Below are 13,318 nucleotides of genomic sequence, written 5' to 3' on the forward strand. Positions count from 1 at the left end.
AACCATAAACACATTAGGAGAGAAAGGAATCATTTACCTGTTAGATTTAGGGAGAAGGGAAGAATTCAAGACCAAACAAGAGATAGCATTATGAAATGTAAAATAGATAATTTTGATTATATTAAATTAAAAAGGCTTTGCACAACAAAACCAATGCAATCAAAATTAGAAGGAAAACTGAAATCTGGAAGGGAAATTCTATAGAAATTCTCTCTGACAAAGGCCTCATTTTTCAAATATATAGAGGACTGAGTCAAATATATAAGAATGCAAGTCATTCCCTAAATGATAATTGGTCAAAGCATATAAACAGGTAATTTTCAGGCAAAAAAAAATTAAAGCTATCTATAGTCATATGTTCCAAATCACTATTGATTAGAGAAATGTAAATTAAAACAACACTGAGGTACCACCTCATATTTATCAGATTGGCTAATAGGAGAGAAAAGGAAAATGATAAATATTGGAGAGGATGTAGAAGGGGAAGTGTAGTTGTGAACTGATCTGACGATTTCGGAGAGTAATTAAGAACTATACCCAAAGTGCTATACAATTGTGCATACCCTTTGACCCAGCAATACCACTACTAGGTCTATTTCCCAAACAGATAAAAAAGGGGGTGGGGAAGAACCTACTGGTATAAAACTATTCACAGCAGCTCTTTCGTGATGGCCAAGAATTGGAAATTAAGGGGATGCCCATCAATTTGGGAATCACACACACACACATACACACACACACACACAGAGGAATACATATACACATATGCATATACATACATGTATTACTTACATGCATACATGTGCTACGCACATATGCATGTATGTATACTGTATATACATGTGTGTACTGTATCTACATGTGTGCATATATGTGTACATGTGTGTGCATATGTGTATATATTCTTGGGAGACCCTCTATCCACATTGGCATGACTCCAACTCATCCCTATTCATGAAATCCCAGCTCAAATGCAACCTCTCCCAGGAAGTCTTCCTGATTGCCCTCCAACTGTCCTCTCCTACTAGAAGTGATAGGTTCTTCCTCAAAGAACTTTGCATGTTTCCTGGCACTTACTCTACACTGCATTGTAGCCTGGGGATATGTGCCATGTCATTCCTATTAAATTGTAGGCTCCTTGATAGCCCAAACAGTCTCATTCATCTTTGTGTCAACTACAGTGTCTAGAGAATAGCAGGAATTTCAATGTTTATTGAATTGAATTGCTATAATTTCAGAACAAAATAAGGACAGTACAAGGAGCTCCTACATGAGCAAATTCCCTCTACCAATGAAAGGGAGCACCTTCGATGCAACTTATACTCTTTATGAGTTGTCCAGTGCAATGAGACATTAAATTATTTGCTCAAGGTCAATCAAACAGGCAATGTCCAGGGTGATACTTGAATGCAGATCTTTCTGGATTCAAGGCTAACTCTGCCATATTGCAATACCAGATAAAAAATATTTTTAAAAATCAATGCTGAGGATCATGACATGACAGATCACATATTTCAAACTCCTCTTAAAGACACACCAATACTCCTTTGAACATGTCCTTGGAGTTTCTTCCTCCATACTTTTGCTGATGCTATTCCCTATCTTTGAAATGTCCCCTTTCACACTCTCTGCCTATTCAATTAAATTCAATTCAACAGCTTTAAGGACTTACTATGTATAAGGCATTTTTTTCCATTCTTCAAAGTCCCACCTAAGTTTCACTTCCCCCATTCAGCATTCCATGATTGCATAGTTGATAATGAGCTTTCCCCTTAAATCTCACATAGCACTCCATTTCATACCTCTTCTCTTTGGGGTCCCTAGCTTGTAATACTATACAGTATATAATTACTTCCATGTCACCACCATCATACTACAAAGTTGTTGTTGTTGTTGATGATGATGATGATGATGATGATGATGGTGATGATGATGGTCCTTAAAATTCCAGAAAGACATGATGCACGGCTTATCTAAACTTCGTATCTCCTCCAGTCCCTAATGCAGCACTCTGCACACAGCTATGCTCAATAAGTGCTTATTAAAAGATAATACCAATGGGTAAATGATCCATGAGATGGTGGGCCAATGTTTAGGTTGAAGCTGAAGCAGTATAAGAGGCTGAGGGATTAGGTGTGAGTAAATTAATTGATTCCAAAGTCGAGGTGGGAGACAAAATGGGCATCAGCAAGGGATGCTGCACACCCATCATGGAACACAGGCCATGCTCTGGTCACTGACCTAGCTTCTTAATACCTCCCAGAATCATTGAGCCATAGGATCACAGAATTGGAAGTGAATTCAAAAACCAAACCATGCCTGGAAAGTAATTCCCTTTACAGCAACCCAGGAAGGCTTTGCTTGAAGACCTCTAGTGATGGAGACCCCATTGTCTCTTTATAAGGTAGCTCATTGCACTTTCGGATATTTCCAATTAATAGAAAGCCTGACCTTAGTTATGTCAAGCTGAAATTGGCAAATCTGCAACTTCTACCCATTACTCTAAGTTTCATTGAACTCAGGGGGACATGAAGAGCAAGACTAATCCTTCCTTCATATGACAGTCCTTCAATGACTTAAACATAGATCTCATGCCCTTCAGCCAATTTCATATAGCTATTTGGGGAATAGTGAATAACTCAGTTTCATCATAGCAAAGTCCTATACACACCACGTAGGACCAAAAGAGATCTCCCAACTCCAAGGGCAGTTCCTTCAGAGGATGTCTACCTCAGGATGAAGGCATTCTTAGGGTCCACACCTCAAGTCTTCTCTCCTCCTTCACATATGTACCAACCTTACTCCCTTCTAGTTGACAGAGTGGTTGATGGAGGCACCACACTGATGTCTGAACCCACACACTGGCTCCTCTTCTAGTCAGAGGTATTGCTAATGATGAAAACTCATAGTTCTCTAGCACTTTGTATAGAATTTTCCTCATAGTGGTGCTGGTATTATTACCCTTTCCTAGATAAAATACAAAACAAAACAAAATCTCTCACTGCTCTAGGCCAGGGCTTCTTACACATTTTCCACTCACAACCCCTTTAGCACTTCTTAAACTGTGGGTCACATGTGGGGTCACTTTAAGTTTAAGAAGCGCAGATCTAGGCAACTCTCTAAGACAGAAGGTCTTAACTTTTATGTGCTATGGACCCCTTTGGAAGTCTGTAGAAGCCCAAAGACCTATCTCAAAATAACTATTTTAATTGCATATAATAAAATACATACAGTTGCATAGTGAAGCACTTATATTGAAATACAGTTATCATTTTTAAGGTTGGGTTTCCCTGTCCCCTCAGAGCTGGAAATACAGGGGTTACTCATGGTCTTGTCCCACTGTGGTTGGTATGGGAACTTGTATCTGCTCTATTTCCAGCCTGGACCAGTTTGCCTGTCTCGCAACCTGATTGCCCTGTTCCTAGCAGGCTTACCATATTAATGCCAAATTTATTACATGTACATAATTTGCTTAGCCCACTGGAGCTCAGAAGCCTTAAGCTCAAGGGATCCACCATCCCTGGAATTGGAGATTGTAGGCATAAGCCACTATCCCCTGCCATAAAAATATTAAAAAAATATTCACAGACCCAGATTAAGAACTTCTGTCCAGATACACTGGTGGTATAGACCTTCGTTGCTAAAGAGAGTTTCCTGACCCAAGAGTTACCTATATGGATTAAATTAAGGTTCACATCTTATCCCTATTTCTGCCCAAAATCCATATAATTCAATTCAATAAACTTTTAAGTTCTCGTTATGTCTTCTAGACTTTTTCCAAGCTTATGGGGCTTGTAAGTGATAAAGTTGGTGCTGGGACCTAATCCAATTCATCTTTACACTGCATCAAGTTATGTAGTGTACATTCAGTGGCCAACAGGGACTATACTTTCAATGAGTACCTCAGACTAAGGTGTGCCTGACAGCTGCAGCTGGTAAGCGAGGCTGGTTACTAAGACAAGTGCCAGAGGCACATTATTTAGCCTGTGGTCAGATTCACCCAAGCTGCTGAGAGCATCGCAAAAGCTACAGTGTATGTGAAGAGAGATAGCTTTGGGTTTTTTTTTTCCTTTATTTCTAGTTTTCCCCTTCATGTTGAATCTTGTCCTTGTCTTCCTGAAATAACATTATCTGGAGACTGCTGAGACATGGAGTTAAGAGAGAAGAGTTAAGGACAGTACAAAGTCATCTCAGAGAATTTTGCTATTGACAAAGCCAGGACCTTCCAGTGCTGAATTTTCAGGTATTTCCAGTCAGATTGAGAGACACAATATCAATAATGATAATAATGCAGAAAGATATCCAAAAGGGCTCTGTATTCCTTTTTGAACAGTTCCCAGCATGATGCATGGCCCAAGGAAGTTTACCAGGTCACCAAGCCTTGGTCCAGGCCCAAGAAGCAGAGAAACTGATCCTTTAAAGCAGGCATTCTTCTCCTGGAGGTCCAAGAACTTGTTACATATACACATATGTGTGTCTACATATGTAATATGCATGTGTGTTATATAGATAACTTTATTTCAACCTAATTGGCTTCCTTTATGTATCCAGGTGACACACAGATTGTTGGACCTGAGTCAGGAAGACTTGAGTTCAATTTCAGCTTCAAACACTTAGAAGCTGTTTGACCCTGGGCAAGTCACTTAATCTCTGTCTGCCTCATTTTCCTCGTCTGTAATATTGAGGAGTTCATATTTGCAAAGTGCTTTGCAAACCTAAAAGTTCCATATAAATGTTATCTATTTATCTATCTTTATGCATTGGAAAATATTATTCTGAGAAGGCTTCACCAGACTGTCCAAGGGGTCTATAACACAAAACAGGTTAAAAGAGAGAGAAGCTGAGCAAACCCTTGTGGCCTTAAATCTCTCCAGACCACTAGGAGCCTGAAAAGAGACTTCCTATGCCCACATTTGCTTTGCCATTACTCAATACTAATGAACATGTTGTCTCCCCCATTGCACTGTGAGCTCCTTCAGGTCAGGGGCTTTCTTTTACTTCTCCTTGTTATCTCCAGAATTTAGCACACTTTCTGGCACATAGTAGGAGCTAATAATAAATGTTTATCCACTGACTGCCTGAATGTGAAGAGGGGAGGGCTTGAGCTCTGAGTAGCATCTGGGGGGAAAGATAGGTGATGAACTTTTCCGTATTACCATAGAACCACAGAATCTCAGAGGCAAAAGGGAACTCAGATGGTGTAAGGTCTCTCCTGCTTTTGACTAGGAAGCCCCTATAGAGCATCCTTTGTTTTAAGACCTTCAATGAATGGAACTCATTATCTCTTGAAATGGGCCTCTCTACTTGTGATAATTGCCATTGGGAGCCTTTTCCTGACCTCCAGCCAAAATCTACTTCTCTACATCTTTTACTCATTTCTCCTATTGGCCCTTTTAGGCTAAGCAGTATAAGTCTTTGCCTTCAAAGACTTGAGTACCACTATCATGTCTTCCCTAAGTCTTCTCTTCTCCAAACTAAATACCTCAATTCCTTCCATCAGTCCATCATGAACTCAAGGGCTCTTACCAACCTGCTTACTCTCCAAAGACACTAGCTTGGAAACTGGAAGGATCCTTAGGAGACACCTAATCCAACCTCTTCATTTAAGAAAAGAACATTGAAGTACAAAGAAATTATGCAACACGCACAAGACCACAGAGACTGTAAAAAGGTAGGATTTGAACCCAGGTTTTCTGACTCCAAATCCAGTACTCTTTCCACTATATGACTGAGTCTTGCCTTAGAATACTCTCCAGCTTAACTACATCCTTCCTAAACTATGGCATCTACATCAAAATATAATACCCCATATGTGGTCAGAGAAGGACAGAACACGACACAGCTATGACCTCCCTTCCTCTGGATATGTTAATGAGTCTAAACTCCACACAGTTCATCCTGATGCTACCTCTTCCACGGCCCAACCTGCATCCAGGCAACAGAGTAGATACCTTTATGACCTCAGCCCATCACAGGATTCAGAAGAACTATCTTCAAGGCACATCTGGTAATGTAGTGGAAAAACCTGCCTTGGGTTTCCATGCCCCAAGGAAATGGATTTCTCTTTGGGAGAAAAAAACAATTTATTGCTCCCAGAAAATTGCCCTGTCTCCATAAAACAAAGCCAAGTGTTTGCAGGTGGGGGAAATTTAATAATGTGTTTCTCTAGACAGGCTTTTCTACCATCTGTCTTCAGAGTAGCTGGCTGTTGTCTCCTGCCTCCCAAAATAAGACTGATATCTACTTCACGGACTCCAATGGAGGGTCTGAGAATATATTCAATCTGACAGTGCATTGTCAAGGGAACCTGGTTTAAATCCTTGACTCAGTCACTTATTGCCTTTGTGATCTTTGGCAAGTCACTGAATCTCTTTGGTCATCAGTTTCCTTATTTGTAAGAATGAAAGTTATTGGAGTAGATTGCCTTTAGAGTCTTTTCCAGCTCTAAACCTACAGTCTATGATCCTAAATACTGTCCTAAGAGTCACTCACAATAGTGATGTGAATGCTTCATATTTACAGAATACAAACACTCATTGGCCTCTATTTCCAGACTCAGAACATGACTTAGAAGACTCGATTTCAAACCAATGACACCACAATTTAATAATCATATGTGACCATGGACAAGTCACTTTATACCTCTGGTCATCAGTTTCCTCATTTTTCAAAATGGAGATAATATGATTTTTACTCTTTACCTCCGAGGTTTGTTGTGAGTATTAAATTAGAAAATGGATATAAGGTGTTTAGTAAATCTTTCAGTGCTATAACATAAATGTCATCTGATAAATGTTACTTTTTCTGGATCTGGCATCTGGGAAAGTTAGCTAAGTGCAGCCAGAGCTATGAAAAATGCCTTGAGATATTTTCAGAAGGGAATTCCCATGTAATGGGCATTGACTAGGGACAGTGACCAAGGCCACATACTCTGAGAGGAATACCAGGGCCAGGTATGTATTCAAGTCAGCTTTTACTAGCTTATGAGATCAGATTGTTAAATTTTCAGTGTGAGCATTTCCATCTTGGAAATCAGTGAATATTACAAATCAGGGCTTGGTTTATTGTTTTGTTAATTATCTGGACTTTAAAAAGTGATGAGAAAATGTTAATTAATACAAATTAATCTTAAAATCGTGCCATGCATTTTTTTTTCAAAAAACATTTGCCAGCCCACCTTTGACAAAGGCCACAATTACCCAAGGGTCACAAGGTGAAATGGGATATCCGATGAAGATCATGGACCAAAGAGGAAAAGAATGAGATTATCCAATCAGATTGTCTGACTTCACACTTTAAAGACTCCTGGGAAAGACTGACATCAATCACTTAACTCAATGGTCTGGAAGAATCATCCTGTACTTATATTGTTGTTATCCAGGGAGTTACAGCCTAAGAAGGTAGTAATGAGTTCAAGCATAAATGGTCTGGATATCTTTGCCCTTAGCCCACCTTCAATTTACTAACCACAGCATGAGGGGTTTTAGACAGAGTTTTGAGAGTTAGAGAATCTGGCTTTCAATCCTGATTCTGCTATTTACTACATGGAAAGAATTAAATAAAATGTTTATTTTATACAAACTTTTAAAGTGATATTTAAATGTTAGCCATTATTAATTATACATTTATGACCTAAGACAAGTTACTTAACCTCTCTAGGGCTCAGTTTCCTCATTGATAGAGGGAAGGGCTTGAATTGGATGATTTCCAAGGTCCCTTCTGGTCTCTATCTTGTTAGTAAGTAAGCTCCCTGAAGACAGAGAATGCTTTGTTTCTGTTTTTGCATGGCCATCACCTAGTGCAATTCCTGGCCCATAGGAATGTGTCTTGTGCCTAAAAACATTTGAGTGATTGATTCATACTAGAACCTAATCCAGGTTATAGGTTTATATCTAGTTTATAATTTATGGGTTCAGGATTGGCTTGGTCTGAAGAATACCTAAATCCAAAATCTCTGTGAGGCCATTTGGTGGGTTGGAGTATATTGTAAGTGGGAATTCCAAGGTTGATCTAAAGCCACATATTACTTGAGTATTAAGAGTGTCCTAGTTCAAAGGTCAGGGGGGATAAGGTTAAGGATAAAGAGAAAACTTGAAGGATAAGTGAAAGTGAGGAAGGATACAGTAGGGGCAAGAAAGGAAGTATAATGGTTACCATCTAGGAAGAACCTGTCCATGAACCTACTATTCTCTGTGATTTGAGAATGTCTAATAGCCTAATAGAGAGGCTGTCCAGGTTGTACATGTCTCCATTGGAGAATGAAATGAAAATAAAGAGCAAATCTACTCTGACAAGTACCACTAGTGAGATGCGGTAAAGAGTCTCTAACCAAGGAATTAAAACAATGTGGAAAGAAAATAGTCCTTAATTCAATTCAACTCAGAAAGCTCATTTAAGTGCCTACTATGTGTTAGTCATTGGAGATAAAAGAAAAACAAAACCAGTTGTTGCTAACAAGGAGATTACATCCTACAGTTAATATTACCATTGCTATTTCAATACAGGTTTATGAGCACTACCTTTGCCTCCACTGGTCTGGGCCTGAGCAAATTGTCCAGTAAGAACAGATAATCATTTTCCCAGGACTAAGCATCATTGATTTGGAGAGGGATTTCCAATATGGTCCTCCCTTATCAGTGAACTAATCCTCAGAATTTACTATGGAATCAAGAACTTCCTTTAGGAGAAATCAAAGTAATTTGCTTTGACATTTGAACAATACCCAGTAAAGGATCCATATTCAGTGGAATGTGCCTCAACTAGAATTCAGTAAATGCCTGAGAATTTAGTAAATATTATAAATCAGGGCTTGGTTTACTGTTTTGTTAATTATCTAGACTTAGGAAAACAATGAGAAAATGTTAATTAATGCAAATTAATCTTAAAAGTGTGCCACGCATTTTTTTTTTCAAAGAATATTTGCCAGTCCACCTTTGACAAAGGCCACAATTGCCCAAGGGCCACAAGATGAAATAGGATATCTGATGAAGACCATGGACCATGTAAATCTGAGAATGGAGAATGATGTTTTAGGGGAACACGTGATAGGAGGGAAACTCTCACTGCTCATGGTTCCCCGGCAGCTCACTACTGCTATCATGCCTAGAAATCCTCCATTTTGCAATAGAGGCTCTTCATGAGATCTTAACATGAGATCTTCATGAAATCTAAACTTCCGGCCTAGGGTCAGTGAGACTTCTAAAGGGTAGGTCTGACTCTGCTCAGGAAACCTCAGCTCCATACAGCATGGCTCCCAACCAATCATTCCAGGCTGATTTCACATGACTCCTCTTCACACTTTCTACATTCCAGCCAAATTACTTACTGTTCTCCACCCATAACATTCTATCTCCTACCCCTCGGCTTTTGCATAAGCTGTGCCTCATACCTGAAATGTTTTCCCTCCTTATCCCCATCATGTAGAATCCACAACTTCCTATGAAGTGAAGCTCAGATCCCATTTCCTGTACAAAACTTTTCCTGGCCTCTTCATTTGCTGGTGCTTTTTTCCCTCCATTCCCCCACAAAAAATATAATAATTTGTATTAAATTTATATATATTTTATATTGGAAGTAGAGCGGTTTATTAGATAAAAAAAAAGTTGGACCTTGAGTCAGGAAGATGAGTTTAAGACTAGCCTTTGCTATGTAATGACTAAGGAAGCCTAGTATGTTCCTTAACCTCTTACTGCCCCAGGCAATTCATAAACCTATTAGTTGTACAAGAATTTTATATTTGCGCTGGGAGAAGGACTTCCTGCTACCAATGAAATCACTGGTGTGGTCAAAATATAGAAAGAGAGCTAGAAATAGAGATAGAGGTAAAGATGGGCATAAAGATAGAGAGAGAGAGATACACTGATATTTAGATAAGTAGATATAGATAAGGACAGAGATATAAATGATAGATATAGATATGAAAAAGAGGCTATCCCATGCAGAATGTATAGAGATAGGCCTGCACCCTGGCCTTTTAGTGGGTCTCATATACTCTGCTCCCATGCTAACGAATGTGTAGAACCAGTAGCTTCTGATTGGCCTCTTGGTTCCTAGGAGAGTGGGAAGAAGGTGGGAATTGTTGCAGCAACTGAACCAGGAAGAAGCACTTATTGATTAAGTAGTGAGGACTGATGGTTTCTAATCTCTTTTCAGGTCTTTTTGTTGTGACATAATCAATACAATCTCTCCCTTTAACTTCTAGGGAGGAGGGAAAGGGATTTCTTTCACCTCCACCTCTCTGGCAGCATGTACATATGGATGCAAGTACAAATGCTTACTGCATAGGTGAGCCTGAGATGGGACCTCAAGTCTCCAGCTTTTGTCATCCAACTATATTATCCCATACCCCTCATCTTTCCATCTTCTTCGCAAGAAATTCATGAGATACTGTATTGACAGCTCAGCTGAAATCTAAGTAAAATATAACCATAGCATTCTGCTCATCTACTACTTTATAATTCCACCCAAAAAAAGACATTTGTTTACTCTAACATAACTGAGAATGGGCAAGAAAGACTACTGAGAGATTTATGCTGTGTGATAACCTGTACTCAGGAAAAGGAATACAAATTAAAAGAATTCCGGTGGGGAAAATCACATGTAAATAATTAAGTTGGTACAAGACACATCCAGGGTAGACAGCAGATGATCTCAGATGCAAGACATTAACAGTGCTGAGGACCAGAAAAGCCTTCTGAAGAAGGTGAAATTTTAGCTTGAATCTTGAAAGAAGTCAGGAAGCCAGAAGATGGAAGTGAGGAGAGTACTGCAGGCAGAGGGAGCGTCAGATACAGGTGAAGAATCAGGTGATGGAGTGTCATGTTCAAGGAGCACAAGGTAGCCAGTGTTATTCAATTGTAGGATAGATATGTGGAGGAGAGGAAAGTGTAAGAAACTAGAAAGGTAAAGGGGCCAGTTTGTGAAGGAATTTAAAAGCCAAACAGCGGATTTTATATTTGATCCTGGAAGTAATAAAGAATCATTAACTTTGGTAAGTGGGGGACAAAGTACCCAGGCAGTTTGCTGAGTAGGGGAATATCAGGGACAGACTTAGTCTTTAGGAAAAATAACCTTGGCAGCTATGTGAAGGATGGATTGCAATAGAAAGAGACTTGAAGCTGGCAGAGCAACTGTATTGAACTAATTTAGAAAAGAGAGGATGAGAACTTTAAACTGGGGGTGGTATTGTGTTAGTAGAGAGAACAGGTTATATACAAGATATGTTGTGAAGGTAAAAATGGTAAGATTTGGCAATACATTGGATACATATGATGAATAAGGATAATATCAAAGTTGGGAGCTTACATGGGAGGGAGGATGGGCCATCTACAAGTAAAGAAATGTTCTTAAGTGGGGAGGATTTATGTAAGTAAGGAGGGGAGAAGATAATTGTTACAAAGGTTATAGTGGGGCTTCTGTTTGCATATGGATTAAACTAGATGGCTACTGAAGGCCCTTCCAACACTCAAATCCTGTGACTTTCATAATAGCAGTGATAGGATCATATTCTAAGGATAACTCATTCTAAGGATAATTCATGTTGTAAGTATCTATTATGTATGCCTAGGAGTATTTTGTCTTTCAAGCATTTTTTGTGGAATGTGAAATAAAATAGTTATTTCATACCTGCTACCTATTACTTTTTAATCCATACCTCAGCTTATTTAAGACCTTTTTCCTGGGTCTCCCAACTGGGAACACAACAAGGCAGAACTTATGAGGAAACTGAACAGAAGCCCTGCAAGTCCAGAACTGCAGCTTTTTATGGATGGGAGGAGCTCCCTGGCCTACAGTTGACACATATATAACAAGTTATACCTATGTGCAGGTGCATACATGTGTGAGTATATGTACATATCTTTTTTGTGTGTATCATGAGCAGCAAGGAGAAAGTATCATGCTTACAGTTGGGAAGACTGGAGTTAAAATCCAGCCTTAGATACTTAATAGCTGTGTGACCCTGGGTAAATCATTTAACCTCTTTTTTACCTCAATTTCTTCATCTGAAAAATAGGGATTAATAATAACATCTACCTCCCAGGGTTGCTATGAAGAGCAAATGAGATAATATTTGTAAAGGCTTTAGCACAGTGCCTATCACATAGCAAGTGCTATATAAATGTTAGCTATGATGATGATGACGTGATTATCTGTTTGTATCATTTTCTCCCAGTAGAATGTTAGCTCTTTAATGGCACTTCCCCTTTTGTCTTCGTTTTCCCGGTCCCCTAGCTGTCCCTAGAAGACAATAAATGGTTCTTGAACCCAACTGATTTGAATTCGAATTTTAGGTGTGGAAGAGACCTTCCAAGTCATCTATTCCAACCCCTACCCCACATGAAGGAGCAGATTCCAGCACCTAAAGGTTAAGGGACTTGCCTGAGGCCATGCAGTGGCAGAGCTGGGATTTAAACTCTGGTCCTTTGATTCCAAATCTAGTGTTCCTTCTTCTACAATGTGTCCTCTAAATTGAAACAGTGACAAAAGGATCATCTCTCAACTTTCCGAAGTTTATCTGTCTCCAAATTGTTTTCTTCACAAAGATGATGCAAAGGCAATGGAGCAGAAGACCTGCTATTTCTCCATTTCCTGGCACTGTGCCTTTCTTCCATCCCAGAAGCCTCCCCCTCCTCCACCAGGTCCAGACTGATAAAAAACCAAGTCTAAGAGCAGAGTCCACAGGCTAAGGGCATTTCTTTATTTGATACGAATTTGACTCCACAGTGACATTCACCTTAATTGCTGTCTTTGGGGTAATCCAGAGAACTCTTGCACCTAACCGCCTTCAGGTCATTCTGATTCCCAGAGACTATGTATCTCCAGAGGGAAACATTGCTCCTTTCAGACTTTCTCATAAGGACTGAACTCTGGATAAGGGGGGGAAAAAATCATACTGAGTGATAAATTTTGGTGCTTGTCCCAAATAAAATATTTGTTTCTCTTGTGTGTAATTAATTGTTAATTGAATGAGCAATTAATTAAAGCTACTTTATTATGAGACATTGGTAAAATATGACTCCAGGCTTTTTCCAGAGTAATTTTTGTTTTATGATTTTCACAGTCAGAATTAAATATTGAGCAAAATAATTCTTTACCTGACATGTTTGAAACATTAAATGTTTTTGTAGGGGGAGAAGTAGAAGGGGAGGAGGTCATTACATAATAAGGTAATTAGGTCATTTTTAATAACAGTTGACATGCTGGGTATTAATTCCTGCACACACAGGCTAAATTGCTCAGCATTTTTGTCAGATAAATTGATCCAAGGAGGCAGAAACTCCCTTAGGATTTGTGGCCTGGGGGGAAAGCTAATGAGAGT

General features: G+C 39.2%; 1 long non-coding RNA gene across 2 annotated transcripts; it reads left to right on the plus strand.

The window, feature by feature from the left end:
- Positions 1-5,978: 5,978 nt before the first annotated feature.
- On the plus strand, positions 5,979-12,950 carry LOC110214038 (uncharacterized). Of its 2 annotated transcripts, none has more exons than XR_002326174.1 (5): positions 5,979-6,138; positions 7,173-7,400; positions 10,202-10,793; positions 11,659-11,839; positions 12,439-12,950. It is a non-coding gene; the product is annotated as an uncharacterized LOC110214038 (long non-coding RNA). The 2 variants fall into 2 exon arrangements; XR_002326175.1 differs by having other exon boundaries at positions 10,202-10,284.
- The last annotated feature ends 368 nt before the right edge of the window (positions 12,951-13,318 follow it).

The sequence above is a fragment of the Phascolarctos cinereus genome, unplaced genomic scaffold, assembly GCF_003287225.1.
Source record: "Phascolarctos cinereus isolate Bilbo 61053 unplaced genomic scaffold, phaCin_HiC Scaffold_3;HRSCAF=262, whole genome shotgun sequence".
In the NCBI taxonomy this organism is placed as follows: domain Eukaryota; kingdom Metazoa; phylum Chordata; class Mammalia; order Diprotodontia; family Phascolarctidae; genus Phascolarctos; species Phascolarctos cinereus.